The 27,597-nt window shown below is 47.4% G+C and overlaps 1 protein-coding gene across 1 annotated transcript in view; it reads right to left on the bottom strand.

Moving 5' to 3' along the window:
• CMTM8 (CKLF like MARVEL transmembrane domain containing 8) overlaps nucleotides 1-27,597 on the bottom strand; it is a 117,234-nt gene that overhangs the window by 23,528 nt on the left and 66,109 nt on the right. The gene's annotated exons all lie outside the window — the stretch shown is intronic.

Raw genomic sequence — 27,597 nt, 5'->3', positions numbered from 1 at the left:
AAAATGGCAGAGGCAGTTTGAAAGAAAAGGGAGACACAAGAGGACGGTAAAGAAGGAAGCAGGGAGAGAGAAAAAAAAATGTTAGGGTGCCATTTACAGCTTTTGTTCATATTCACACACACACATGACTTACGAATACAAAACAGGGGTTGCAGACTCACGTGCCCACAAATGCCAGGGAGGTGCAAGAGATGAACGTGGCTGGCTGAACAGAGACCAGAAAACAAGAAAAACTGTGTCCATTTTAAGGGGTGGTCTCTACTCAGCTCCAGCTAACTGCTCTGGGCCAATCTTTTATTAAGTAAACTCTAGCCCCCGAGGTGGGGCTCAAACTCATGACCCCAAGATCAAGAGTCACATGTTCCACTGATTGGACCGGGCAGGCCCCCCTGTTGTGGGTCAGTTTTGCTAGATCGTCATCTTTATTTTCCCCTCAAGAAAACACAGAAAGTCAAGTTTGTACAGGATCATCTTGATTTTTAAATGTTGGCACTAATAAGGAGTTTTGAAGCACTATGAGGGGAGAAGCTACACACACCTGCCCACAGGCTGATGCTTGTCAAGGAACGAGACTGCAGGTCCACTTGAGGTGGTCCATGGAACTGATCTTCTCTCAAGGGACAAACTTCTGAGGATTCCCCACCTGCCACCGCTGCCCCCTCTGCCCCGGTCCCCCAGCAGATGGCAAATAATGTGTGGCCTGAGAGAGTTTTCAGAAAGGAGAACACCCAAGGGTCCAGTGCAGATGCTGGCCTTCAGCATTTTAACATAAGCTGTGCATTTATTCCAGGAAGAGCCATCCAAATCTTCATGGCCGATGAATAAGGCCAAGCTCAAAGCCAAATCAATCTCCAATTGACTAAAGGAAGATTTCACCAAGGGAAAGGAAACCGATCTGAACCGTGGGCGTCTTTAGTCCCGAACAAAGGAAGGCCAGCACAAAGGATGCATCTCATATTCTAGCACCTTCCAGGGACCAGGACTTTATTCCTAGGTCATGAAAAAGTTAGTATCCCAACCATATCCCCGGGAGTCCAGGGCTGGCTCTAGCTGTTAAGGCTCAGGACAAATTATTTCATTTCTCTCTTAGCTTTCTTTGTGGCATACGGAACAAAATACTACAGGAATTTTAATCACAAATCTAGGAAGATTGTTTTCACTTATTTGTTTAACCTTTGAGAGCACTAAACTCTGCCAAAGCTTCCTGCTGTCAGGCCCCAAGGATGAGTGGGACACACATTGAACCGACCCTGTGGTTCATAACTTAAAGTCTAGTGGGGGGAAATATCTGAATAATTGTAATTGTGAAAAATGCTATGAAGGAAAATGAAGGGCCTGGTATGGGTGTATAATAAAGAGATACCCCCTTGTTGCAGGCATGGGGAGTGTCAGGGAAGGCCATACTGCAGAATATCCTGAAGACCCAGGAAAAGCTAGCGAGACGGACAAGCAAGAAGACAGTATGGGCAAAGGTCTGGGGGGAAGGGCTTTGCTGTCTTCTAGAACCTATAAGAAAGTATACTAAGTTCGGACACTGGTGCAAAATGTTTGAGAGGTCGGAGAGGGTGAGGTAGCCTAGGGGTGGTGACAAGTTGGAGCAAGACAGTGATAGGACCAGGGTAAAGTTTTAATACTGTCACCAGCTGGACCCCAAGACCTGACCTTTACTGCTCACCTGCTTGTAGCCACTGACCTCTGTCCCACATTTTTCCTTAAGCTCTGCTTTCTAGCTTATCTCTTAACTGAGGAAAAAGACCGAACAGGTACAACATCCTGTGATGAAAACTGAAGCTACCCCTCAAGCAACAGCGAATGCTTGGACCCAGAGTTCTGGTGGCCCAGACCCCCAGATCAGTTTGAACTTAAGCCCCACTCATGCCTCTGCATGAGTGACCCAGGGAATGACTGACAGACACCTTTATCTCATTATAATACTAAATCTCCAGGCACCTGGGTGGCTCAGTCAGTTAAGCATCTGCCTTCCATTCAGGTCGTGATCTCAGGGTCCTGGGATCGAGCCCCGCATTGGGCTCTGTGCTCAGTGTGGAGTCTGCTTCTCGCTCCGCCCCTCTCCCCTACTCATGCTCACTCGTGTGCTCTCTCTCACAAGAATAAAAAAATCTTAAAAAAAAAAAATCTCCCCACAAACTCCACAGAGAGCCCCAGTCTCATTTACATAACACACAATGTATGTACAGGCAGGTTTCCTTAGGGCACACACTTACACTACCCTCTACGTGCAGTGAGAAATCTAAATATTCATCCTCACCCTAAATAAAAGGAACCTCTTCACCCTTGCTTGGAGAGTCACGGTGTTGGAAGTGATTCCCCGTGATCGCCTTATTTGTTGCACGAGACTTCCGCCTGGTGGGGTTTCCATCCGCGCCTCACCAGGGAGCGAACGCACATTAGTCTGGCTACAGTACTACTCTGGCTGCTTGGGGAGGATAGGCACGTGGAAGGGAAGGGGGTATGTGTGAGGAGACCAGCTCACAGACTGTCACAATAGTCCCAGTGAGAGAAGACGATGTATTCAAGACCAAGATGGTGGCAGCGACTATTGGGAAGTGAGGGAATTCCAGACATACTTCGGAAGTGGCCAGGGTGGGACCTGACCAGATTTAGTAGATTAGGACAGAGTGGAAAGATATGCAGAGTCTCTGGAAAGATGTACCGTGTGTAAGAGAGCTGTCGCTTCCTCACCTGAACAATGAAACAAGAACAGGTGAAGGGGCCGATCTACACCACAGCTCCAGAGCTCGGTTTTCAACCCACCCAGCCTGAGGCGGCCAGGACCTCCAGATAAGAATGACAAGTGGACGCTGCAGGGACAAGAGTGCAGGCCCCTCTTTCAGAGGGAAGCTTACAGTGAAGTCATGAAGCCCACAGACAGGTTTCCAAGGGACACGGCGCACTGCTCACCGCGAGGAGACCACCTTTCTGCTACAGTTTGGATGCGGTACTGCAGAGTTCAAGACAGACTCTCAGTTTTGCTGCTTCCCCTTCAGAGGTGAAAGCTGCTGTTCCTTTTATCCATTTGATACTGTATATGATTCCAAAGCAATGCTTAATGGAGACGTGTTTTTATGCTTCCATTCGTGGCAGCAGAGATAGAATTCCAGAAAGTGCTAAGCCTCACAATGATGGGGTTTCGGGCCTGAATTCATCATAACTGACAGGTAATCTACACACAGAGATGTGATCCTCATCGGAGCAGTGAGACTGGTAATAGACATAATCCAGCACGGTGGGGTCTGAAATAACATCACGGGGTTCCTGATTCAAACTGAACGGGTCAGAACGGCCCTTTGTTGATGATGCACAGAGGAAACATCACTGTGTGAAGAAACACAGCAAACAGGGTCAGGTTGTCCCCCCAGGGGAGTGCAAGGGTTTAAAAGTCTCCAGCATGAGCCTGTGTCCAGGTTGACTGACTCCGCTAACAGCTCTTGGCTCTGAATGCGAAGACGTTTTTCATTATTAAAGCAAGCAGGGCCCACTGTCCAGAGACGCTTTGTTTAATGGGCTACAAGTGCTCATCTTTTACACACGGTGACAATATTGTTAACTGAGTCATCTCTCTAAGAGCACCAATCCCTGACCCATGACCTCACCAGCAAACACAGTTAAAAGAATGCCCCGGTCAAGAAAAGAATTCTACCCAAGTGAATTTCCTAGGTAACAGAAACAAGAAGCAAGCCTTTCGTCTACCACTATAACCAATAAGAAAATCACTCTACAAAAATGTAAGTCATCTGTGCATGTGTGTGTTTAAGACAAACTCTAGATCTCTAGATCTTTATTGCTTAAGACAAATGCTAAATCTTTATTTGCTTAGACTACAAAAATACTGTTTGTTTTTTTCACTGATGAGCATTTTTCTTAGGCTAAGACTTTTTTGAATGGTAAAGCTAGGACTTAAAATTCCCAAAGTGGTCAATGCAGGTAAAAAATAAAAAAAATATAGAAAGTATATATAAAATATACAAACAAGCAACGACCCCCAACCACTTATAAATTCTCAAGAGAAACCAATACAAAAATTTTAAATGTATCTTTCTTAACTTCTTTTCCTTGCATCTGTAACTACCGCCTAAACATCCTTTTCTTTCTCTCTTGAAAATATGGATCATGGGACACCTGGGTGGCTCAGTTGTCAGGCGTCTGCCTTCGGCTCGGGTCATGATCCCAGGGTCCTGGGATGGAGTCCCGCATCAGGCTCCCCGCCCTGCAGGAAGCCTGCTTTTCCCTCTCCCACTCCCCCTGCTTGTGTTCCCTCTCTCACTGTGTGTCTCTCTGTCAGATAAATAAATAAAATCTTGAAAAAAGAAAATATGGATCAGGCTGTACATGGGCTCGTGACTGGCTTCTCTCCGTGAATAACATCATTGGGAACCTCCTTTCATGCTACTACATACTGATCTACACCATTTTTTTTTTTTTTAAGATTTTACTTATTTATTTTGACAGAGAGAGATCACAAATAGGCAGAGAGGCAGGCAGAGAGAGAGAGGGAAGCAGGCTCCCTGTCGAGCAGAGAGCCCGATGCGGGACTCGATCCCAGGACCCTGAGATCATGACCTGAGCCGAAGGCAGCGGCCTAAACCACTGAGCCACCCAGGCGCCCCTGATCTACATCAATTTTGACAGTTGCCCAGTTTTCTATAATTCATGCAACCAGTTCCTGACTGAGAGAAACTGAAGTTGTCGCCTTTACACTTGTATAAAAATGCCCAGGGAACATTCTTATAATATATACCTGAATTCCAGGAAGGATTCTGAGAGGCAGAATTTCTAGGCTATTTTAAGGATTAGCAATGCTGCCAAATTACTCATCAAAGCCTTGTGCTAATTGTACTTATAGTAAAGCATGCTTTTCCCTTCAACCCCGAGTTCCCATGTTTTGGTTTTTTTTTAAGATTTTTTTTTCAAGATTTTATTTATTTGACAGACAGAGATCACAAGTAGGCAGCGGGGCAGGCAGAGAGAGGAGGAGGAAGGCTCCTCGCCGAGCAGAGAGCCCGATGTGGGGCTCGATCCCAGGACCCTGAGATCATGACCTGAGCCGAAGGCAGAGGCTTTAACCCACGGAGCCACCCAGGCGCCCCGAGTTCCCATGTTTTAAATAATTTAAAACCCAATTTAAAAAAAAGAGATCATTGAGGCATCTGGCTGGCTCAGTTGGTACAGCATGTGGCCCTTCTTCTCGGGGTCATGAGTTCGAGCCCCATATGAGGCATAGAGAGGACTTAAAAATAAAATCTTAGAGAGAGAGAGAGAGAAAGAAAGATCTCGTGTTTAATCTTGCCCTGCTTCACTGAATTGCAGCATAGAAAAAAATGTACAAATCCACAATGAACAACTCAACGAATTTTCACAAACTGCACAAACCTGTAGAGCCAGCATCCACCCCAAGAAACGGAACGTGACCAGTGCCTGGAAGCTTCATTCTCACTTCTACTTACTCCTGCCCTCCTCTAAGGTTAACAATCGTCCTGATTCCTAACGCTTGAGTGGGGCATGTTTTTGAACTTCATATACATGGAATCCTACAGTAGGGATTCTTGTGGTCTGGTTTCTTTCACTGAGCATGGTGTGGTTCAAGCATGATACTGAATGTCACTGGTTCATTCTCCTGGTTACGTGGAATCACTGGCCCGGCTTGTGAAACCATAGAGGGCTGGGTCCCAGTCTCTGAGTTTTTTTCGGTAGGTCTGCAAGTCCCAGGTGGTGCAAATGCTGCTGGTCCAGAGTCCACACATTAAGAATTGCTGGTGTATGGAGCACCTGGGGGGCTCAGTGGGTTAAGCCTCTGCCTTCCGCTGGGGTCGTGGTCTCAGGGTCCTGGGATCGAGCTCCGCGTGGGGCTCTCTGCTCAGCGGGGAACCTGCTTCCCCCTCTCCTCTGCCTGCCTCTCTGCCTACTTGTGATCTCTGTCTGCCAAATAAATAAATAAAATCTTAAAAAAAAAAGAATTGCTGGTGTACAGGGACATTGGGGAGGGTATGTGCTATGGTGATTACTGTGAAGTGTGTAAACCTGGTGATTCACAGACCTGTACCCCTGGGCTAATAATACATTATATGTTAATTAAAAAAAAAAAAAAAAGGATCGCTGGTGTACAGCGCTCTTTTTGTTTTAGCTTACGTTTTCCTGATTAGCGGTGAGGATGGGATAGCACTTTCTCAATGCTTATTAGCCATCTCGAGTTCCTTCCTTATTTATTCATATGTTTTTAAAAAATCACTTTCTTCCTGATTTGTAAAGGTCTTTAGAGAAGAGGCATGGTAATGCCACGTGTGGCAATATTTTCCCCACCCAAGTTTGCTTTTTAACGGTTTTAACAGTCTTTTGTCTTACGGAAGTGTTAACCTTTTGCGTAGTTAACGGGTCCCCCTTTAAGCCTTCTTCTATTCCCACCTTAGGAAGGTCTTCCTCAACCCAGGATTATGCAAATATTCTCCTGTATTTTCTTACAGCTTGTATACAGGTTTAGGTCTTTAATCCAACTAGAATTGCATTCCATACATGGGGCAAGGAAAGGCCAATGTTATTTTTTCTAGCAGCTAGTCGACTGATCTGTTACCACGTATTGGTGACTTTTCATATATTGGGTTAGTTTCTGGAATCTTTATTCTCTTCCACCCATCTGTGAGATGGTGGTAACAGTGCCAGCCACGGTAGCTTCAGCATGTATTTTAGGCTTCTGGATAAAGATATCAAATTGAACACACGAGTCTAATTTTGCTCCTTCCCCAAGCCCTTCTAAAATTATCACAATAATGGGATGATTAGGAAAGGAGACAAAAGCGACACAGTTTTAGCAGCTTGGAACACATGGATGAGACAGACTTGGCCACTGTGAGAAAGCTGGGGTCTAACTAAGCTGGTTGATGGGGAAAGGAAAGAACCAAACCATGGTCGCTGCAAGGTCTGAAAAGACTCAGGCACCTCTGGGACTGGAACAGGGACTGAGAGAGAAGGGGGGATGGCTAAAGTAAGGAGGAGCTGCAGAAAGCTGTTTCAAAGTAGCTGTGTCCTGGATCGCTTTAAAAAGGGGTAGGGGGGCACCTGGGTGGCTCAGTGAGTTAAACCTCTGCCTTTGGCTCAGGTCATGATCTCAGGGTCCTGGGATTGAGTCCCACATCAGGCTCTCTGCTCAGTGGGGAGCCTGCTTCCTCCTCTCCCTCTGCCTGCCTCTCTGCCTACTTGTGATCTCTCTGTTAAATAAAGAAATAAAATATTTTTAAAGGGGGGGGCACCTGGCTGGCTTGGTCAGTGGAGCATGTGACTCTTGATCTTGGGGTCATGAGTTTGAAACCAAAATTGGGCACAGAGATAAGAAAGGGAGGGAAGGGAGGGGAGGGGGAGGAAGCTCTGAAATGACTCTTCAGTGTGAAGACTTCCCCATCCTTCCAATCCCTAACATTTCCCCTCCATTGGGTTCTTAGGGCATTGGCAGCCAAGCCTTCACTCACACAAGAGAAAAGACCTTGGGGATTCACCAACACACAGCCTGGCCTGGCCAGTCCACAATGCAGTTCAAAGTTGATAAGCCCCATCTATGTGCTTAGAGCATTCGAACAGCTTTGCATTTTCAAAACGCAGGCAGACAACCAAGGTTACCAGATCTATGATGACAAAAAAGCCGTAAATGGGGCAGAGAGCTGAGACCAAAACACAAACTGGAAGAAAGTAACTTTGAAGAGGGAGAGGGAAAAAAAAAAAATTGGTATCCTCAGGGAGAAAAGATATTACAGTAGTGAACAAGAAACAGGTTATAGGAAGGACAAAAACAGTCCTCCAGGCAGAAAATTCGCTTTTGAAATTATAAATAGGCTAGCAGAAATTAAAAACACCATGGAAGTGTGACATAAAATTGAGAAAATCTTCTAGAAAAGATGGCAAGAAGACAAAAAGATGAAGGAAAACAAAAAAACAAACAAACAGGGAAGGAGGACAATTAGAGGACAGGTTCAGGAGGTCAAGTATCTGAATGATACATTGCAGGAATAGAGACTGGAGACAAAGGAGGGAGAGAAGTCAACCACGAGATAACTCAAGAAACCTCAAAATTTAAGGACATGAATTTCTACATAAAAGAGCTCCCTTGAGAAGCCAGCACAATGGATGAAAATAGACACAAATGGAAAAGGTACATCATGAAATTTCAGGATATAAGGTACAAGGAAAGGATTTCTTAAATGACCAAAGAACAAACGGGTCACTATAGACCTGAATAGCATCAGAAAAAAGAACAGCTTTTTTTTTTTTTTTTAAGGATAGCTTTTGAACTTTACTAAAAGCAGTAGGATATTAGGATATTAGAAGACACAGGCAAATGCTTTGAAACCGGAAAATGTCTTCTAACCCAGAAACTACCCAGAAAAATTATCAATGAAGAGCAAGAGGAGAATACATTTTTTTCCCCAGACATGCAGTGTTGGCTATGACTCACCAAAACGAGGGCATAATTTCCTTCCTAAAAAAGGAAACATGGTGTAGACCGACCTATAGACTTAGAGTTAACACAGGAGGGAGGTAAGGGCAATCCCCAGGAGGAGCGGAAACCTGTAGACTTAAGAGTTAACACAAGAGGGAGGTAAGGGCAATTCCCAGGAGGATCGGAAATCAAGCAGGACAGGTGCCCGGGGCCAGACTGGGACGGTGACTCAGAAGACAGGCATTGCAGATGTGATCACCTCCTGCTTTATGTCGCTTTACTTTCTTTTTAACCTGGCGAGGCAGCCAGGAAACCAGCTCCCCGAAAATGAGGGAGGAAAGTAAGAAACAGGGAGTGAAATGATGCCAGGAAACAAAAAATTCAGCCCAACCCAAAGGCAGAGGGAATTCCAAAGTGAAGGAAGGTCCCCAGGAGAAATTCATCCAGGATAAAAATTAAATTGTGATGATCTGATGTGACTGCCCTTGGGGGAAACTTTCCTGAGAGGCTATTATAGAAAAATTTGGGCAAATTAGCTACCAAACCCCCCCTCTAAGCAAATAGAAAAAGCAACAGAGACAACAGTACTACTATTAACTTCGGTAAAAAACAAAAGAAGGGGCGCCTGGGTGGCTCAGTGGGTTAAAGCCTCTGCCTTCAGCTCAGGTCATAATCCCAGGGTGCTGGGATCGAGCCCCGCATCGGGCTCTCTGCTCGGCGGGGAGCCTGCTTCCCCCTCTCTCTCTGCCTGCCTCTCTGCCTCCTTGTGATCTCTCTCTGTCAAATAAATAAATAAAATCTTAAAAAAAAAAATTTAAAAAAAAAACAAAAGAAACTACAAAAGTTGTTTGTACTTAGATATTCACTACAATACTCCATCCTAAATAATATTTGCATAGAGAAAACAGTAAACACTAAACATTGACTTAAATGAATTATAATACGGAGAAGGGAAACAATGGGGATGGTGTACTGGACTGAACTGTGTCCCCCCACCAAAATTCCTATGTTGAAGCCCTGACCCCCAATGTGATGGTATTTGGAGATGGGGGCCATTAAGAGGTACTTAGGTCTAGTTGAGGTCATGAGGGCAGGGTCCTCATGATGGGATCAGTGCTTATAAGAAAAGGTACCAGAAAGCACCCCCAACCCCACCTGCCTCCACATATGCACTGAAGAAAAGTCATGTAAAGGACTCAGGACGAAGGCAGCTGTCTTGCAACCCAAGGAGAAAGGTCTCACCAGACACCGACCCCACCAGCACCTTAATCATGGAATTCTGGATACTGGAAGCTACCCAGTCTATGGTCTATTGTTATGGTGGCCCAAGCTAAGGCAGATGGTAACAGATAGTTACCAGTTAACACGTAACATTGAGTCAGAAAACGGCACTGCCCACATTATTTGCAGCTATGGATATGAGTAAAGGCAGAAGTGTCCTAAGTGGCAGTCTCTGGGGAGACAGACCCTGGAGTAAGGAGGTATGGGGGTGAGAATGTTGATTATAAGCCCTTCTGATCTCAACTGATTCCCTAGAATTTTCTGGCTAAGCCATCTACAACAACAGTTTTGATGTTCTCCAATATTTCCATTACTTGTTTTTCTTGTGTTGCATTAACTGGAATCTCCAGAGCCATCTTCTACCACATGATAGCGACCATCCTTTTTATTCTACGTTATTGCTCATTTGGTGTTTACATTTGTTCAAGGCCTGTTGCTGACAGTGGATGTATATACCCTTGGTTAAGCTGAAGAGTTTCATTTTTTAGCAAACTAAGGTTTCTTCTCCAACCTCCCCCATGAACGAGAGGGCAATGAGCTCAGTTGAATGGATTTTTTGTATCTCCCTTTTACAATTAAGTGGAGTATTCCTAACACAGCTAAACCTTTTAATGGCCCAGGTCGTTAAGAGCACTATTTCGATTACTGCCTTGGGATTTGGCACGAGGTTACCCATCTCGACTCTAAATGGTCCCAGATACCTGATTTATTTTCATTGAAATCATCAATGATCACCTCTTGAGGCTCTCAGTGAGCTGATTCCAAAGCCCCTCCCCTGCCCTTCATTTGTACATGCCCACACGTATCTTTATTGGAATATCCTATGAACCCAAGAAAATAGATGCCTTAGACTTTAAAAAATCACACCAAGGGGCACCTGGGTGGCTCAGTGAGTTAAGCCTCTGCCTTCGGCTCAGGTCATGATCTCAGGTTCCTGGTATCAAGTCCCGCATAGGCTCTCTGCTTGTCAGGGAGACTGCTTCCTCCTCTCTCTCTCCCTCTGCCTGCCTCTCTGCCTACTTGTGATCTCTGTCTGTCAAATAAATAAATAAAATCTTTTTAAAAAATCACACCGAGGGGCGCCTGGGTGGCTCAGTGGATTAAGCCGCTGCCTTCGGCTCAGGTCATGATCTCGGGGTCCTGGGATCGAGCCCCGCGTCGGACTCTCTGCTCCGTGGGGAGCCTGCTTCCTCCTCTCTCTCTGCCTGTCTCTCTGCCTACTTGTGATCTCTCTCTCTGTCAAATAAATAAATAAAATCTTTAAAAAAAAAAAAATCACACCGAAAGGCAAAATAAAGTCTGTAAGGCTTCTCCTGTGAAGTCATGTATAAGAAGCCTGTGAACTTTGGGACAGTCATTCTGCAGCTCAAAGGAACTACCTGATGGTGGCGCTAAAGGCCTCCATTTATTCAAATGTCCGCCAGGCATCTATGATGAGCTGGGAGTTTCTCTAGCAACTCTAGTAGGGCAGGACTACATAGGGCACAGGTGGCGGGATTTATTTCTGTATTCAGTCTTGACTGGTACAAGCACCATCACTGCGTCTGTATTCAGCCTTGAAGACAGACAGGTGACTTCTGATGATTAACAAAGCTACCCTAGGAGCAATGTACTGGCTGTTCCCGGCTGGCTCTGCCCCAGAGGGGCTGCCTTGCTCCAGGCGTGAGCTCAGCACACCTGTGCTACACCTTGCTGCACTTTCAATCATTTACCATTTTAATTCCTCGCAATGGAGTGGCACTGGAAATCTGCTATTGTCCATCCACCCGCTGTCCCCGGAGTAGGCACCTCAGTGAGTATTTAACTACAAACTGTGAGTCCTGTATAACGAAGGAGGCTGATACAGCAATGTCAAAGCCTAAAGACCCAGCCAAGCCTGCACGGTCAGAGGAGATCTGACACTGATCAGTGAATGGGAGTTAGCCAGGCAAAATGTGCAGGGTAGAGGGCATGTGAACACGGAGACAGCTACCCCAGCTGGCCTTGAACTGTGAATCTCCGAGAGTGTCTGTCGAACGCAGGAATATCAGCGGGAGGTCCAGCTCCAGAGCCCGCTGACCTGGGGCCTAGCACTTGGAAGCAGTCTCCTCCAGACAGCACCCTTTCTCAAAGTCAAGGCTCATTCTGAGTCTGAGGACCAAAGAACACTTGCCCTGGAAGAGAAGCGTAGGAGACGCTCAGAAGCAACGAGTTTACAATCACAGAGCTAGGCAGTGGTCAAAGCAGAACCAGCTTCAGTTGGGACTTCCAGTCCAGTGATGCTTTAAATTAATTGTACTGTAATGTCTTGATTTCTTTATTCTCCCGCTTCTTCCTGCTCCTTCCCCATTGTTGAAGTAATGCTACCACTCGAGGTAATTCAGACTGAGAGGCAGAGTACCTCAGTAAGGGAATTGTGGACTCCAGAGTCAGCCTGCCTGACTTCTACTCCCTGCCCTTGGGCAGGTTACCAACTGACATGGAGAACCAAGGCCAAAGAAAAAAAATTAAATCTCCTTACACTTTACAATCCGTTGACAAGTCCTGAGATAGGCAGAGTGACCTTCCTTGAGGAGCTCAACTGCCTCCATGTTGATCTTTGCTAAGGGCAAAAGGCAATCTTAGCTTAACATTAGCCTGACTTCCCTTTCGGGATCCTCTAAGTCTTCTTTAACATATAAAAATTCCTTTGGGAATCTTCATCTCCCCTTCCCCCTCCAAGATACCTGTTGGCAATCACGCCCCAAGCATGTGATGTTGATACACATCTGAAAGGTCTCATAACTCAGGTTTTACTACGCAATAGTAAATGACCTTTTCCTAATAACAGCGAGGTCCTGGTCTTAGAAATCTTGCTTCCAAATTCCTTAGAGACTTATGCTGTCCCTGACCCCCTCCCACCTTGAAAGTATATATAATCAGTCACTCCTCACAATCCCAGTGCAGCTGTTTCTACCCATGGGTCCTGCCCCCATGCTTTAATAAAACCACCCTTTTTGCACTGAAGAGTCTTCAAGAATTCCCTCTTGACCATTTGCTCCAAACCCCAACATTTTCACATCACTAGCCAGAGCCTCAGTTTTCTAATCTATAAAATGGGGATACAGAAACACGCCTCGCAGAGTGTGGAGAGACAAAAGATTTAAGTAATACCCACACAACAGTGCTTGGTACAAGCTAGGTGCTGTGTCTGTTATAGCTATTATGCTCGTATTATTAAGAGTGCCACCTCTCTTCCTTTCTTAGGTAAGAAGCAGCTTTTTCTCTGTAATTCAGGATCTTTACACTAGCCAAGGAGCCCTATGTATCTTCCAGTTCCCTGGATGTATGGCTTGAACTTGAGCGCTCTCCCATAAGCACAAGGACCAACAAGATGGCAGGCTAAGTGGACTCCAACTCTGTCCTGTCCAGTGTGGACACCTTCAAAGTCACCATTACTGTGTCCTGTGCGGTTGGCTAGTATGATGCCATGGCCGTCTGGTCTGGTAGAAAGATTCAGGCTTTGAATTCTTACCAGCTGTATGACTGCACAAATTATTTATTCACCCAGTACGTACGAAGCAGTTACTCTATGCCTATCCCCGTCCACCCCGGGAGTGCCATCTGGAGGCGGGTTCGGAGCTGATCATGATCAGCCTTTTTATCCACTTAGTCTCACATGTGACACCTTGGCTCATCTTAAAGAAGGAAAAGTGGAAAGAAAATAGGGATGGCAGCAAACCCTATTTGCTCTGGTGGTTTAAACCCCCAATTCAAACAGTGTGCTTTTAACTCAATGAATTCCAAGAAATCCTGGAAGAAAGTTGCTACACGACAGAGGTGGACAGAAGAACCAGCTTGGGTCAGCGAATGTGCTCTGAGCCCCTATTACGTGCAGACCCAGCACGGGGTGGAGAGTGTAAAGGTGGACAAGGCAGGCAATCACTGCCCCTGAGGAATTTACCATCTAGCGTGAGACAAACACAGCTCAGTACGCTCTTCTTCACCAGGGCGTTGAGAACTATGGCCTGTGGCCTCATGTCCCCCTCCCCCACCGGTGTGTGCAGGCCTTCAACACAGCCATGCTCTTTAACCAAATGTTACCTATGCCTGTTTTCATGCTATGATGACAGAGTACCACATGTGGCCCTTGGCTGCAAAGCCTAAATATTTACTATCTGGCCTTTTATAGGAAAAACAAAAACAGAAACAAAAAAACCTAGACGCTCCTGTTGACCAGCACCCACCCTACCCTCTGCCCAGGAAAGACACATGCACTTAATAGTTTTGGTTCCTGCACTGTTTCAAATAAACAAGATTATTACTATGTTGAGTCAGAAGAGACAACAGGATAAAAGCCTGTACCCTTTCCTGCACCATCAGAGAATGACATTACCCTCAAGCTGACTGCTGCCTACCCCTGCTAAGTATTTTCTTTATGGAGTCAAAGGGATCTTTAACCCAGACATTTCCGTGCCCCTTCCAGATTATAACCTGCCTCCGAAAAGCAAGCCATTCTGTTCAGCAAGCATGTGACCTTCTCCATGCCTCCACTAGAGGGTGGCCGGACACTGCTTATGAAAGATGAAGGCGCTACGCCGCCTGTTCCGCGGAGAGCCAGCGGGGTCACCGTCAGTCTGCATGAGTTCCTGCACCTTCCGCAGAGGTGGCAGGACAGGGAAGAATAAATGTGGTCTGGTACTCACCCATTAGAACCAGACACTGCCTGGAAACAGACCTGACAAGAAATGTAGCCACCCAAATGAAATACCAATTAATTAGTCAAAGAGTGGGAAGGACAAATCCACCAGTTCACGGCCTTCTTCGTGTCCCCCTGGAGATGCTACACACAGCGTGTTTATTACCTCCAGGACGGACTGTGGGGAAGTACCCGCCAGTGCCGCCAAGGGGGCTCGGACTCTGGTGCTTTCTCCGGGAAGAAACTTGGCCTCTCTGGGCTTCTTCTTTCCAATCTGGGAAATAGGAAGAATGGGATAAGAAAAGCAGCTCTTCCACGGGAGTGGGGAGGCCAGCACAGAGGAGGAGCATATCTGAATCACCTGGGGGACTTCATAGCACGTGGGCTTCTTCCTACTTTCACACACACCATCGGAGTGTCTCCCTCTGGCCCTCCTTGACCCTTCCTCAAGTAGCATGGTAGGAAATCCCTGGGTGCTCCAGAGCAAATCAGAACTTGAGACCTAGGTGTGGCTAAGACTTGGTGACTTGACCTTACTCTTACTTAGAACTTCACTCTATGATCAACTAGACCTGCCTAGAGATAAGACCTCAGGACCCCAATATTCCCAGCAGGCAACAGAATGGAAATCTGCAAACCGAGCTGGCTTTCAAATACACCCACCAATTCTCTGAAACACCCCTAGGGTGTAGGCTCCTCTTGAATGTAGTGACTTGCTTCTGATGAACACAGCATGGTAGACATGACGCTATGTGACTTGGGGGCGCTAAGTCATCAGCTCTCCCCCTGCGGTCTCAGTCTCAGAGAGTGTGCTCTACAGAAGCTAGCGGTCACGCCGGAAGGATGCTCAGGCAGCCTTGTGGGCAGGCCCACGTGGAGAGGAACTGAGGCCTCCCACCAACAGCCAGCACCTACCTGCCCACCAGGTGAGTAAGTCTTCTTGGAAGGGGATCTCTCCAGGCCCAGTCAAGCCTTCAAAGACTTCCGCCCTAGATGACATCCAACTGAGCCTCAGGAGAACACCTGAGCCCGAATGAGCCAGCCACACTGATCTCAAATTCCTGACCCATGATAAAATGTGAGCCGTAATAAATGTCTACTGCTCTTTAAAGCTAAGTTTGGGGGTAACTGTTACATGTATTAGATAACTAATACCCCAAGTCAAGTGCAATTTGGGCTCATACACAAAAGGCAGTGTGGTAGGCAGAAAGGACAGAAGACTTAATTTTGTCACTAAATTGCTGTGTGAACACAGGTAAGCCATTTCTCCTCTGGGTCTCAATGTGCCCCTCCATAGGATGGGTACAGCACCAGCTAGGCTGCTGCAGGATCTTGAGGTGTTTTGTGATATGCAAAGATCTAGGTGAACAGCAATGACTACTGGTCTCATGGTTTTTCTTCCAGGAACCATGACTTCATGGTCAGGATCCGTGGCAACGTGACAGTGAAGAGTGAGGGACCTAGAACACTAAACCAGCGAAGGGAATGGGGGGGCCCGGGCCTGCAACAGAAGCAGGGTACTCAGGGTACTGAGAGGACTGCTAGAGCAGGAGCTGGCAGACTTTTCCTGTAAAGGACCAAAGAGTAAATATTCTTGGCTTTGTAGGCCATATGGTCTCTGTCCCCACCACTCACCCCACCACTGCAGCAGGAAAGTCACTACAGACAATAGCAAATGGATGGGAGTAACTGTATCACTAAACTGTATTTACGAAAACAGAGGACGGCTGGATTTGGCAGGCAGGCTATCATTTGCCAACCTCTGCTCTTGAGCCTTTGCCTCACGAAGTGTGTGGTCCCCCCAACGGCAGGATCAGCATCGCCAGGAGCTTGCCAGAAATGCCGACACTCGGGCCCGCCCAGCTCTGCCCAATCAGCCTTCGTGGGGAGGGGGCCGCCCAACGGGTTTTCACAAGCACCCCCCGCACGCAGCTCAAGTTTGAGAAGCCCCACCTCCCACCCCTGCTTTCTGCCTGGAGCTCCAGGCACCAGGGACTTCGGAGGACTCTCGGATGGCAATGACCTGATCAAAGATCTTTTCGGGTCTCAAGAAGAATACAAAATATCTCAATATTCTCCACGAATCACTGAAAAACATTTCGTTCATAGTAACGGGGCCATAGAAAACAAGGCAGCAGCCAATCCTAGCCGAACAGCTTAGAGTCTTCAAGGAGCCAGAACAAGCTGTGGGGTAGAGACACTCTGGGGGTGAGGGGACGGGAAGTGGTGATGGGTCAAGGTCACCTCCGACCCCATGACCTGGAGGCAGCCCTTCATGGTCAGATGTCAACCTGGCTCCCCGCCGGACTTGCTTCTTTAGGCAAATTTAAGGGAAGGCTGGTTTCCTTCCATTTCAGTGAAGTGTGGGGATATTAAAGGCAAAGAGGGAAAGGACAAAGGATGTCTTTTAAGGAACAGGAGATGAAAGGTTGATAGGAAAGAAGCAACAGGAAGGGGGACGAGCAAGGAACCAGGGCAAGCGAGAGCCATCATAAAATCACACCTTTCACTCTCACGTGGGAGACGCTGGATCCCAGGACTCTCGCGGCCTTGCCTCCGATCACTGCATCTACCTAAAGTATCACGTTACACGCTCTCATCCCATTTAGACACACAGACGCCCTGTGATGTAGATGGTCACCGTCTCCAATGGGGCTCTGGGGCTCGGCAGTGATGGGCCACGTCCAACACCATACTCCACACAGCAGGTGGGGCCCTGGGTCAAAGCCAGGTCCAAGGACTCCTTTCTGAGACAGAACCTCCCGGCACTGCCCACCGGCCCACAGCTCCCTCAGAGGTCAAGGAGAACGCTTACAGGCACAAGCCTTGATCTGTGCCCATGCACTCCACCACAGTGCCCTGCAGGGACGGCCGGCGGGGCGAGCCTGCTTCCACTGGGGACAGCTCCACCCCTGGCCTTACCTTTAGGCACCAGGGAAGGAGGAGATCAGACGGAAAGGTTCAGAGGCGGAGGTAAACAGTATGATGCCAGCAGTCACACAGCCACACTTTCAAGTTGACCTCAAAAGGACTGAAATAAAAATCAAACAGGGAGGACTAGGACATGCTTCTCTGCACCAGAGATGCTGGGTGTGAAGGGCCGAGCCCTCACGTGGAGAACTACCGTAGCCCAGGCAGGAGGCTCTCCAGCCCTCTCTGTCTGGGCTGCTGTTCTCCGGGATCTGCTCACCCCCAGCCCTTTAACCGTCTCTGAGTGTGAGATAGACGATGCTTCTTCTTAGAGTGAGAGTTCTGGTTTCCTGGCCTGCAAGCCTCCTTGCCTCCACGGAGCTGAAAGGGCCCCAGCCGACATGCTTGCCTCTCAGGAGTCTACTACACTCCTTTGTTGAGTCTGTTCTTTTTAATTCTGTGCCTCCTGGGTTAGCAGGCCTTTCTGTTTCAAACAGCAGAAAACGTAGGCAGCCCTAAACCATACGGTCTGCCCGGGAAACACCTGGAAACAGGCTATCTCCAACACATCTGTGCCACCCAGCTAGCCTCTGCCCCAATGGCAGCAGGGGCAGCAAGCTCAGTGGGGGCCAAGGGCATGGGCAGTTAAGTCACAGCAGATATGGAGAAAGGTAACCACCTAGCCCCCCAAAACAGGTTTAGAAATGTCAAGGTGTGGATTAAGGTGAGTCTGACCTCCATATTTTTATACAGCCGGTTTGCTTCTGATGGGAGGGCCCCACTCCTTGCCAGCTTATGCTCCTGACCCCGAAGTAACAGAACAGTCCTCCCTTGTCTACACCTGTCAGGAGGTAGGCACAAAACACACAGGCGGGGAGAATGGCATCTACAAGAAGGTATCACGCCGCCCCAGCTCTCTCAGAAAAGGCATGGTGCAGAGGGCACAGTGCAGTCAGACCTGTGGGTGGCCCTGGAGACCAAAGCAGGCCCTTCCCTTCCATCATAGACAGAGAAGCCCTGGAAAGATGGAGGTCATGCCCCTGGCTAGGCCTCCACCCTCCGGACGAGCATGGAGTGTGGCAGGGGTGAGCTCTTGCCTGGGAATCATGCAGGCACTTAAGGAAAGACGTAGCCCCCAAATGGGCCAGCAGCCTTTTCCTATCCTCCCCCTCACTCCCCAGATAACCCAGGGGCTGCCGGGGGATCGGGGTGATTCTTCTTGGAATGTTTGGTAGAATTCTCCAGTGAAGCCATTTGGCCCTAGACTTTATCTTTGTTGGGAGGTTTTTGATTATTGACTTAATCTCCTCACTAGTCACAGGTCTGTTCAGATTTTTAATTTCTTCATGATCCAGTCTTGGAAGGCTCTGTGTTCCTAGAAACATATCCATTTCTAGGTTATCCTAAACGTGTTGACAAACCATGGTCCTAGTAGTCTCCTGTCATCCTTTTCATTTCTGTGGCTTGCTTTAATGTCTCCTCTTTCATTTCTGACGGTTTTATTCGAGTCTTTCTTCTTTTTTCTTAAGTCTAGCTAAGGGTTTATCACTTTTATTGAACTTTTCAAAACACTAATTAGGTGCTGCTTTCTTGATGGGAAAGATCACATGCCTTTATAACACAGTTATCTGTACATACCCACAGGTTCTAATGTTTGGGGAGAAAAGAATCACCACGAGAGAAAAGAATCTGTGTGGAGAAGGTGGCCAATTTGCCATATTACTGAAGACCGCCCAGACAGTTTCCCGTAGTCACACATTCCATGCTTCAGTCTTTTTTTTTTTTTAAAGATTTTATTTATTTATTTGACGGAGAGAGAGATCACAAGCAGGCAGAGAGGCAGGCAGAGAGAGAGGAGGAAGCAGGCTCCCTGTGGAGCAGAGAGCCTGATGCAGGGCTCGATCCCAGGACCCTGAGATCATGACCTGAGCCGAAGGCAGCAGCTTAATCCACTGAGCCACCCAGGCGCCCCATGCTTCAGTCTTTTTGACCTGCCATAAAAAAATGCGATTTCCACCTACATTAAGGGCTAGGAGAGGCTTCAGTATGGTTTACACCATTTTGTAGTTCAGAATGAAACCACCCAGTTGCCCTCCAAAAACACTTCATGTGCCAAATCTTCTACTTTGCAACCAAGAAAAACTCAGTTGGGGGAGCCTGGGTGGCTCAGTGGGTTAAAGCCTCTGCCTTCAGCTCAGGTCATGATCTCAGGGTCCTGGGATCGAGCCCCGCATCGGGCTCCCTCCTCAGCCGGGAGCCTGCTTCCTCCTCTCTCTCTGCCTGCTTCTCTGCTTACTTGTGATCTCTGTCAAATAAATAAATAAAATCTTAAAAAAAAAAAAAAACAAAACTCAGTGGGATAATTTTAGAAATTTTGCCTGAGAGTCTCAAATTCAAACGTCAGGGGCGCCTGGGTGGCTCAGTCTGAGTGTCTGCCTTCAGCTTCGATCATGATCCCAGAGTCCCGGGATTGAGTCCCATGTCGGGCTCCCTGCTTAGTGAGGAGTCTGCTTCTCCCTCTGCGTCTGCCACTCCCCCCAGCTTATGCTCTCTCTCTTTCTCAAATAAATAAAATCTTAAAAAAAAAATTCAAACTTCACTCCCAGAGTGAAAAATCAAACCCTTCAGGCATTCAAAACAAAAACAAAAACAAAAGTCAAAGTAAGACAACCTCCTTAAAGATAAAATTCTCCTTGGCAGATATTGAATTCTAAAATAAGCCGGCAGCTTTTCACATTCAGACAAATGGTTCCCCTACATACTACTTCCCGGAAGCAACTAGAGACAACAAAATTCTATCTTCTATGGCTCCCGCCATTGCAGGAGGGGACTGCCAACAAGAAACTGAACAGTCATGGGCTGAGGAGGAGACCCACCACGATGGTGGGCACCCCTGGATTCTCAAGGTGAAGGGTAGCATGATACTTGACAGAGCAGGCATTGGCCCCCAGCACGCAGACCAGCGAGAGCCCCAGGCGGGAGGCCCACCTTCCCCGTGCTCTATACCCCAGCCAGCATTCGAAGTTCAGACAAGCCACAGCTCTGCAGTGAGAAGCCAACAGCGCCTCCACCAGGAAAGGAACGGCGGCTCATACGGCATCTCCCACAGCGGCGTCTTCTGGATTCAACACTGTCCTGATTACAGACTGGCTTGGCTTCTCTCTGCTGGGACCTCGACTGGCCGTGAGCCCCAGGATCTTGTCAGGGAGGGCTTCTCCGGCCGGCCATTTTGTCAGACTCAGCACGTGCACCCCAACGACTTGTGCGAGTTTGGGAACTTTGTTTTTACTTAGAAGGGTGGCAGGCGATGTATGGTAGAAAACTTGGAAAATCGAGGAAAGCATTAAGAAAACAAAAACTAATCTTCCATACTCTTTTTTTTGAGTGGGAGAACACTTTCGTAAAGGCACTTCAAATGCTTGAGAATGTTTCCAATAGAGACCATTAGGAGCATAACACTTAGCGCCACTCTGAGAGTCAAGGGCTGGCATTTGTAAGGCTCTTGGGAACTACGCCCGGCATGGCCACTTGCTGGGAGATAATGCAGGCATTATTAGAAATGCAGACGTCTGGGTACACCCCAGACCACCAAAGCAGCATTTCTGAAGGCCTGGGCATCTGTATCTTGAGATGTTTCTTCCCTTTACCATCCTAACAATCAGTTGAGCTGAAGCGTTCAGCATTCAGGCTGCTACTGGAAGCTACTGTCGGCGGCTTCCTAACGACGTCCTTTATCTAAAAATGCCTATTTTGCCTCTATACTTCAGTTACAATCTGGCTGGATAGAGAATGTATTTCCCCCCCCCCCCCAATAACAGCTTTGAGCTACAATTCACATAACACAGCACACAACTAAAAGGAGCCTACAATCCAATGCAGTTTTGTACGTTCACAGAGCTGAGTCGGTAGCACCACAACCGATTTTAGATCGTTTTCGTCATGCTAAAAAGAAATCCTGTGGCCACTAGCAGTCCCTCCCCGTGTCCCCTCAACCACACTCCATCCCAGCCCCCCGTCAACTATCAATCTACTATCTCCACCCATTGGCCTGTTCTGAACCTTCGTCCACATGGTAGCATGTAGCATTACTTTCCTCCTTCTTATTCATGAATATTCCCCCCCCACCCCCATGGACATGCCACATGTCATATATCCATTTATCAGACAGCTGATGGACACTTGGGTGGTTTCCTCATTTTGGCTATTAGGCATAACGCTGCTATGAATATTTGTGTGTACGTGTTTCAATGTGGACAAATGTTTTCAATTCCCTTGAGCATGTGCCCAGGAATGGAATTGTTGGGTCATTAGTAACTCTATATTTAACGTTTAGTGGTAACGAAAGTCTGTTTCCCAAAGTGCCTGTGGTGTTCTACATTCCTCCCCATCCTTGCCAACACCTGTTGTCTTTTTTTTTTTTTTTTTAATTTTTTAAAGATTTCTTTTTTTGACAGATAGAGATTACAAGTAGGCAGAGAGGCAGGCAGAGAGAGAGAGAGGAGTAAGCAGGCTCCCAGCCAAGCAGAGAGCCCGATGCGGGGCTTGATCCCAGGACCCTGGGATCATGACCTGAGCCGAAGGCAGAGGCTTTAACCCGCTGAGCCACCCAGGCGCCCCACCTGTTGTCTTTTTGATTCTGGCCATCGTAGTGGGTGTGAGCGCGATCTCACCATGGCTTTGATATGCTGTTCTCTGATGGCTAAAGATGCGAACACCCATCCTTTCATGTGCTTACTGGCCATTTGTTTCTCTTTGGAGAAAGGACTCAGGTCCTCTTCCCATTTTGTAGTTGGATTGTCTTTTTATTATTGAGTTGTAAGAGTTTATTTTTAAATCGAACAATCATTAACATTTTCCTCCTAATACCTTTTAAAGATGCGCCAACAACTAGGTTTTAAATATAGGGGAGCCCCAACCTTTTAAGAGCTTTTTTCCTCGAAGATGTTTACAGGTTGCTGTAAATGAAAATTTATTTAAAAGCCTTAGTGAAGTGTTATTCACAAGAAGATGCATAAAATCCTGTTTGGGAGAATAATTGCCTTTCTAATTTAGCTTCTATGTAAATTCAAATTTTCCTGGATGGCATCTATTTATAGCACATCTGTATAAAACTCTATTTTTCATTCTCCCAGAAGCTGAATGGAGGTCACAAAGGTTACCGGACACCGGGAGAGCCAAAGAGACAGGCCCTGCACGTGGGCTGGGCACTCGAGAAAGAGGACATGGTTCTTTCCCTTGAAGAATGCTCGGCGTGGTCAGGGAGATAAACAGAAAACATACCTCACCTGTGGCAGAGCCAATGGTAAGGATCAAAGAAGTACAATCATGTCATGAAATGCTGGATGATTCCTTCAAGGGGAGCAAAAGAGCAATAAGTAATTCTGGGTGCTCCGGGGGGACTAAGGGCATCAAGAAGGACAGACCTCACAGGAGTAGCTGCTCTCTAGGCAGGGGTGAAGCTGGGAGTTACCTACCTGCTTTAAAGATCTGGGGAAAAGGCCAGAGGGTTGGCAACACTTGGGAGGGCAGTGGGAGTTGTGGACAGAGAGGGTGGTGGGGGTCACCCTATAGAGAGAGCTTGGAATGGCAGCTTAAGGAGTTCAGAATTCATTCACCAGAAAGGCATGATGGACCAGAGGCAGTTTTTGAAATGGGTATTTCTGGCATCAGCTTTTCAGAATTAGCACATCTTTAAAGGTTTTATTTGAGAGGCAAAGAGAGAACCATGAGCACAGTGGAAGGGGCAGAGGAGAAGCAGACTCCCCACTGAGCAGGAAACCCAGCATGGGGCTCGATCCCAGGACTCTGGGATCACGATCTGAGCCAAAGGCAGATGCCTAACCGATCGAGCCACCCAGTCGCCCCGGCACGTCTTTAAAATCTTCTTTGGCAATGGAAGAACCAGTCATGTGACTAAGGGTGGGCTACTCCTCAGGAGGCTTTGTTTTCATGCCATGTTGCCTAGGGGGCCAATGGATGGGCAGAGTGTGGAGCGGGAGCTCTGCCAGGCTGGCCTCTAGACTTCTCCTGGCTGCCTCTACAGACATGAATTCCTGAGGGAAGGTTCTAAGCCAGATGTCCCAGGCTGGCTCATTTCACGGGTCCCAGTAAGGGTCTCCACCCTAGTCGAGGTCACACTCCTGGGAAAGTAACACTCCTCCATCTGGTGGGTTCAGATGCTCAATCTTGCATTTTATCATGAGCCCCTGGTCTCTTGGGACTTCCCCTGAGACTGGGTGATGAGAAGGAAGAGTGTACAGCGCACAGCTAACCTTTGGGAAGGACCTGACAATTTGCTGCGAGTATGGGAAGCCTCAGTTTAATCCAAAGATCTGGGGGTATGATGGGGAAGAAGTACCATCACAGATAAATCCCTCCACAGCACCTCCTCAAATGGGATCTCTGTGCTCCTCTAAAGGTCCCAAGTGGAAGCCTCATCCCCAGCAGGACGGTGTTTGGAGCTGGGGCCTTCCGGAAGGTGATTAGGCTCCACCCTCGTGAATGGGATTAGCGTCCTTGTAAAAGAGGCCCTAGGAAGCTTGACTCTCCCCTTCTGCCCACAAGGACACAGTGAGAAGATGGCAAACATGAACCAGGAAGTAGGCCCTCTTTAGACAACAAATATGCCTTCCTATTGGACTTCCCGGGCTCCAGAATGGGGAGAGGGACATTTCTGTTGTTGGGCGCCTGGCTGGCTCAGTGGGTAGAGCGTGCTACTCTTGATCTCAGTGTTGTGAGTTCGAGCCCCATGTTGGGTGCAGAAATTACTTTAAAAAAAAAAAATCTTAAAAAAAAAATTCTGTGGTTTATAAGCAACCCAGTCCATGGAATTCTGTCACAGCAGCCCAGACTAAGGGACTCTTCATTGAAAATCAAAACCAGAAATATTGCCGAGGCAAAGATGGCTCACAGGAATTTGGCCAACTCCCTCCCCCAGATTTTACCTGGGCAGCTTCAGGCCTCATCGTCAGATCCCTGAGAGAATGAGTTCACGCTCAGAGGTTTGGGATATTTTGGTTGAAAACCGTGATTAAACCCAGGCTTACAGAAACAAGACTCGTTAATTTAGACACCTGCTGTGACATTTTTCTCCCACTGAATGTGGAGAGAAGACAAGCCCCCTCTCCGACTGTAGGAGCAAGCTTATTATTCATGGCTCAGCACAGATTTTTCTCAGAAGAACAGGCGATCGTGGGGGCTTGTTCAAGCTTGCCAATGACAACGCATCTCTATTATTGGAATTTCTTTCTCCCCCTGTGACTGAGTTACACCTCAACACCCCTGGCTCTGCTTCACAATTTAAATAGGCATGTAATGACCCACTGGGGATGACCATAAATCAGTGCTCCCATTAAAGCTGGGACACGATGCTGCCGCCAGCTGGGCTGAGATTTTAAATGGTTTACTAAACTCCTTCCTGGACAAGACGGTGTGGGAGACCCCAGTCTCCTTCGCCTTAAATGAGTTTAACAGTAAGAATTCCCTAAAGGAGGGAATAAGTCCCGAAATGAGACTGCTATCTTCTTCCTCCGTCTCTGAGAAGCGTGGGGCACAGCTCCGTGTCAGAGAAGGGCCACCCCACAACGAGCCAGTAAAGTCGAGAGGACTATACTAAACGGTGGCTTGCCCACTGGACGCAGAGGATTTTAACAAATACATAAAGCAAATACATTTAATGCTGTTATATTTCAGAACACACAAGGTACAGGTACAGCTCCCAGACTGGAAACAATGGTTTTATGTTATAAGCAAACAGCTTTACAACCAGACTCCGGACACCACACTTGATTGTTCTTAATGGTGCAATGCACCATGTTGCAAACCACCGGTGAAATTAGAAGTCTGATCATTGTAAACAATATAGGCATGAAGGGAAGCAACAAAGGGACTGGCATATCCAATCAAAGTTTGCCAGAAATCCTTAAAATCCACTTCACGGGTTTCAAAGTCATTCGTGGCTGCATCCACCTAAATGTTCGCAAGTAGCAAAACTGGTCAGCCTTGCCTCATTCTGTAGAGGAGGGAAAAAGAAACAGCTAGCTATTCCCTGAGTCCATATCATGAACTGAGGGATTCCCAAGTATCACCACCACTTACTGCAAGAGCTTGACAATGTGGGTAATTTTGTCCACATTTTAAAAAAATGGAGATGCAGAGGCAAAATTGGCAATTTGCCCCAAGCCAGCAACAGGTGGAGGATCTGCACCTGATTTTTCTGACCTCTAAAGGCCATACTCACTTAGAAGATCTTTGGCCACCTCTTCTGAGTTATGCTCCAAAGCCAGAAAGGGATATAGCAGTGTAGACTTCCTGGGTAACAGACACCATTCGGGGCAAACTCAAGCAGGAAGGGGGCTCTTGCCACAAAGCTCTCAGAGTCTCTGGGTTATAGAGCAAAGCTTGGGATAACTCGGTCTCTGGTTCAGGAACAACAGGGAACTATTTACATGCAAACAGGATTAGGAATAAAAGCCATAGGGGGCACCTGGGTGGCTCAGTTGGTTGAATGTCTGCCTTTGGCTCAGGTCATGATCCCAGGGTCCTAGGACTGAGCCCTACATTGGGCTCCTTGCTCAGCAGGGAGCCTGCTTCTCCCTCTCCCTCTGGCTGCTGCTTCTCCTGCTTGTGTTCTGTCAGGTAAATAGATACAATCTTTAAAAAAAAAAAAAAAAAAAAAAAAAAGGAATAAAAGCCACAGGCCTACATTACGGACAAAAGCTACCAAGTTTGAGAGTCAAAGTCTGGCCATGCTGACATTAACTCCAAAATTCATTTTATGCACATAAACAAGCTTGTTTTTATGAATTACCTAAGATAGAGATGGAGAATCAGGGGGACATGGGGAAATGGTTGTTTCATCACCGCTGCTTACTCCTGGAAATCCATGACTGCATCTCCAGGAAGCAAATGGGCCAGGAGGCCTGACCGACAAGTGGCTGGTGGAAAGCTCTCAGGGCCGGCCCACAACAGCCACCCAGCTGTCCCTATCACTCCTGCTCACACATGCTGGCTTCGGGAGCTCAGAAGCTGCCGGATGTGCAGCCGGAAGGACTCCCCTCTCAGTCTTCCGACCAGACCATCTGAACACCCTCTGTCTTGGCTTGAGCATCTCCGGGCCACTTGACAACCACTTCGCTGGACCTCACTAACTCCCTGCTTGTAGGAAAGCTCAGGGCTGGCACCTGGATCAACATCTTTGGTGAGAGCACATGAAGTTCTCCATGAGGTCTAACCCCACCCAGCACCCAGAACGTCTAGTTTGGAGAAGCAGAAACCAAGATCTACCAAGATGCTGTGGGGAACACAAGACGCTCCCTCTACTGTCTCCGTCTTAGGATTTCTCTGTACCCCAGCCACATGGAAGAAAAAGGCTACCCGACTTGTCAAGGTCAGGGCTCTAGCCACTTAGGGAGAAACTCCAGCAATTCAGTCTCAAGTTCAAATTCCTGGGGCACACTGTGATTGGCCCAGCCTGGGTCAGGGGCCTGCCCCTCCACCATAAAACTGTAGCCTGGGCTGGGGCAGGGTCTGTGGGGGGAATATCACAGTAAGTGAATGTGGCTGTTCCTGCTACCACCCTGTGAAAAGAGAAGGACTGACAATTCCTAGAGACTCTATGAGCAAAGAATTCAACAGGTTTCCATGACCAGGACAGCATCAAAAGTGGCCCAGACAAGAAGCTACTTACCTACCTATGAGGAGGTTAAAATCCTTATGGGAAAAATAGTAAACTTGGGTCATACAAAATTTAAATTATTCTCATGCCAGCCAGCACGGACCCCCAATGCTCCCAGTAAATGATGAGCACACTACTAAAGAATCTTTGGAATATGACCAAATTCTTGCCTTCCAGACCACTCCACGAAGGGAACCCTAAGAAACCTTCTGATTAATACAGAGCTAGTATGCCATGTTGGAGTAAGACTGGATTGCGGGCTGACTTGGGTTCTTGAATCCCTGGCTATAGAGCTCTGAGACCTGTGGGTTTTGTTTTTTTCTCTCAAACACATTTTAGGCTCACGTTCCAAGTACCATGAATAAAGGCCTGTTCCCCAGGAGAAGGGAATTCTGGCTTTTAGCACTGAGGTCAGCATACTTTTTCTGTAAGGGGCCGGACAGTAATATTTTAGGCTTTGCAAGACAGACAGTTGCAATAACTCAACTCCATGGTGGAGGCCTGAAAGCAGCTAACGTGTAAACAAATGGGCACGGCTGGGTTTGAACAAGAACTTCTGAAAACAGGCAGTGGGCCAAAACAGACTTGGCCCCTAGGCTGTAGTTTGCCGACTCCTGATCGAGCAGATTC

Source organism: Meles meles, chromosome 4, assembly GCF_922984935.1.
Source record: "Meles meles chromosome 4, mMelMel3.1 paternal haplotype, whole genome shotgun sequence".
NCBI classification, from domain to species: Eukaryota; Metazoa; Chordata; class Mammalia; order Carnivora; family Mustelidae; genus Meles; species Meles meles.
The sequence above is the reverse complement of the archived record's forward strand: the minus strand, read 5'-3'. Positions and strand labels throughout refer to the sequence as shown.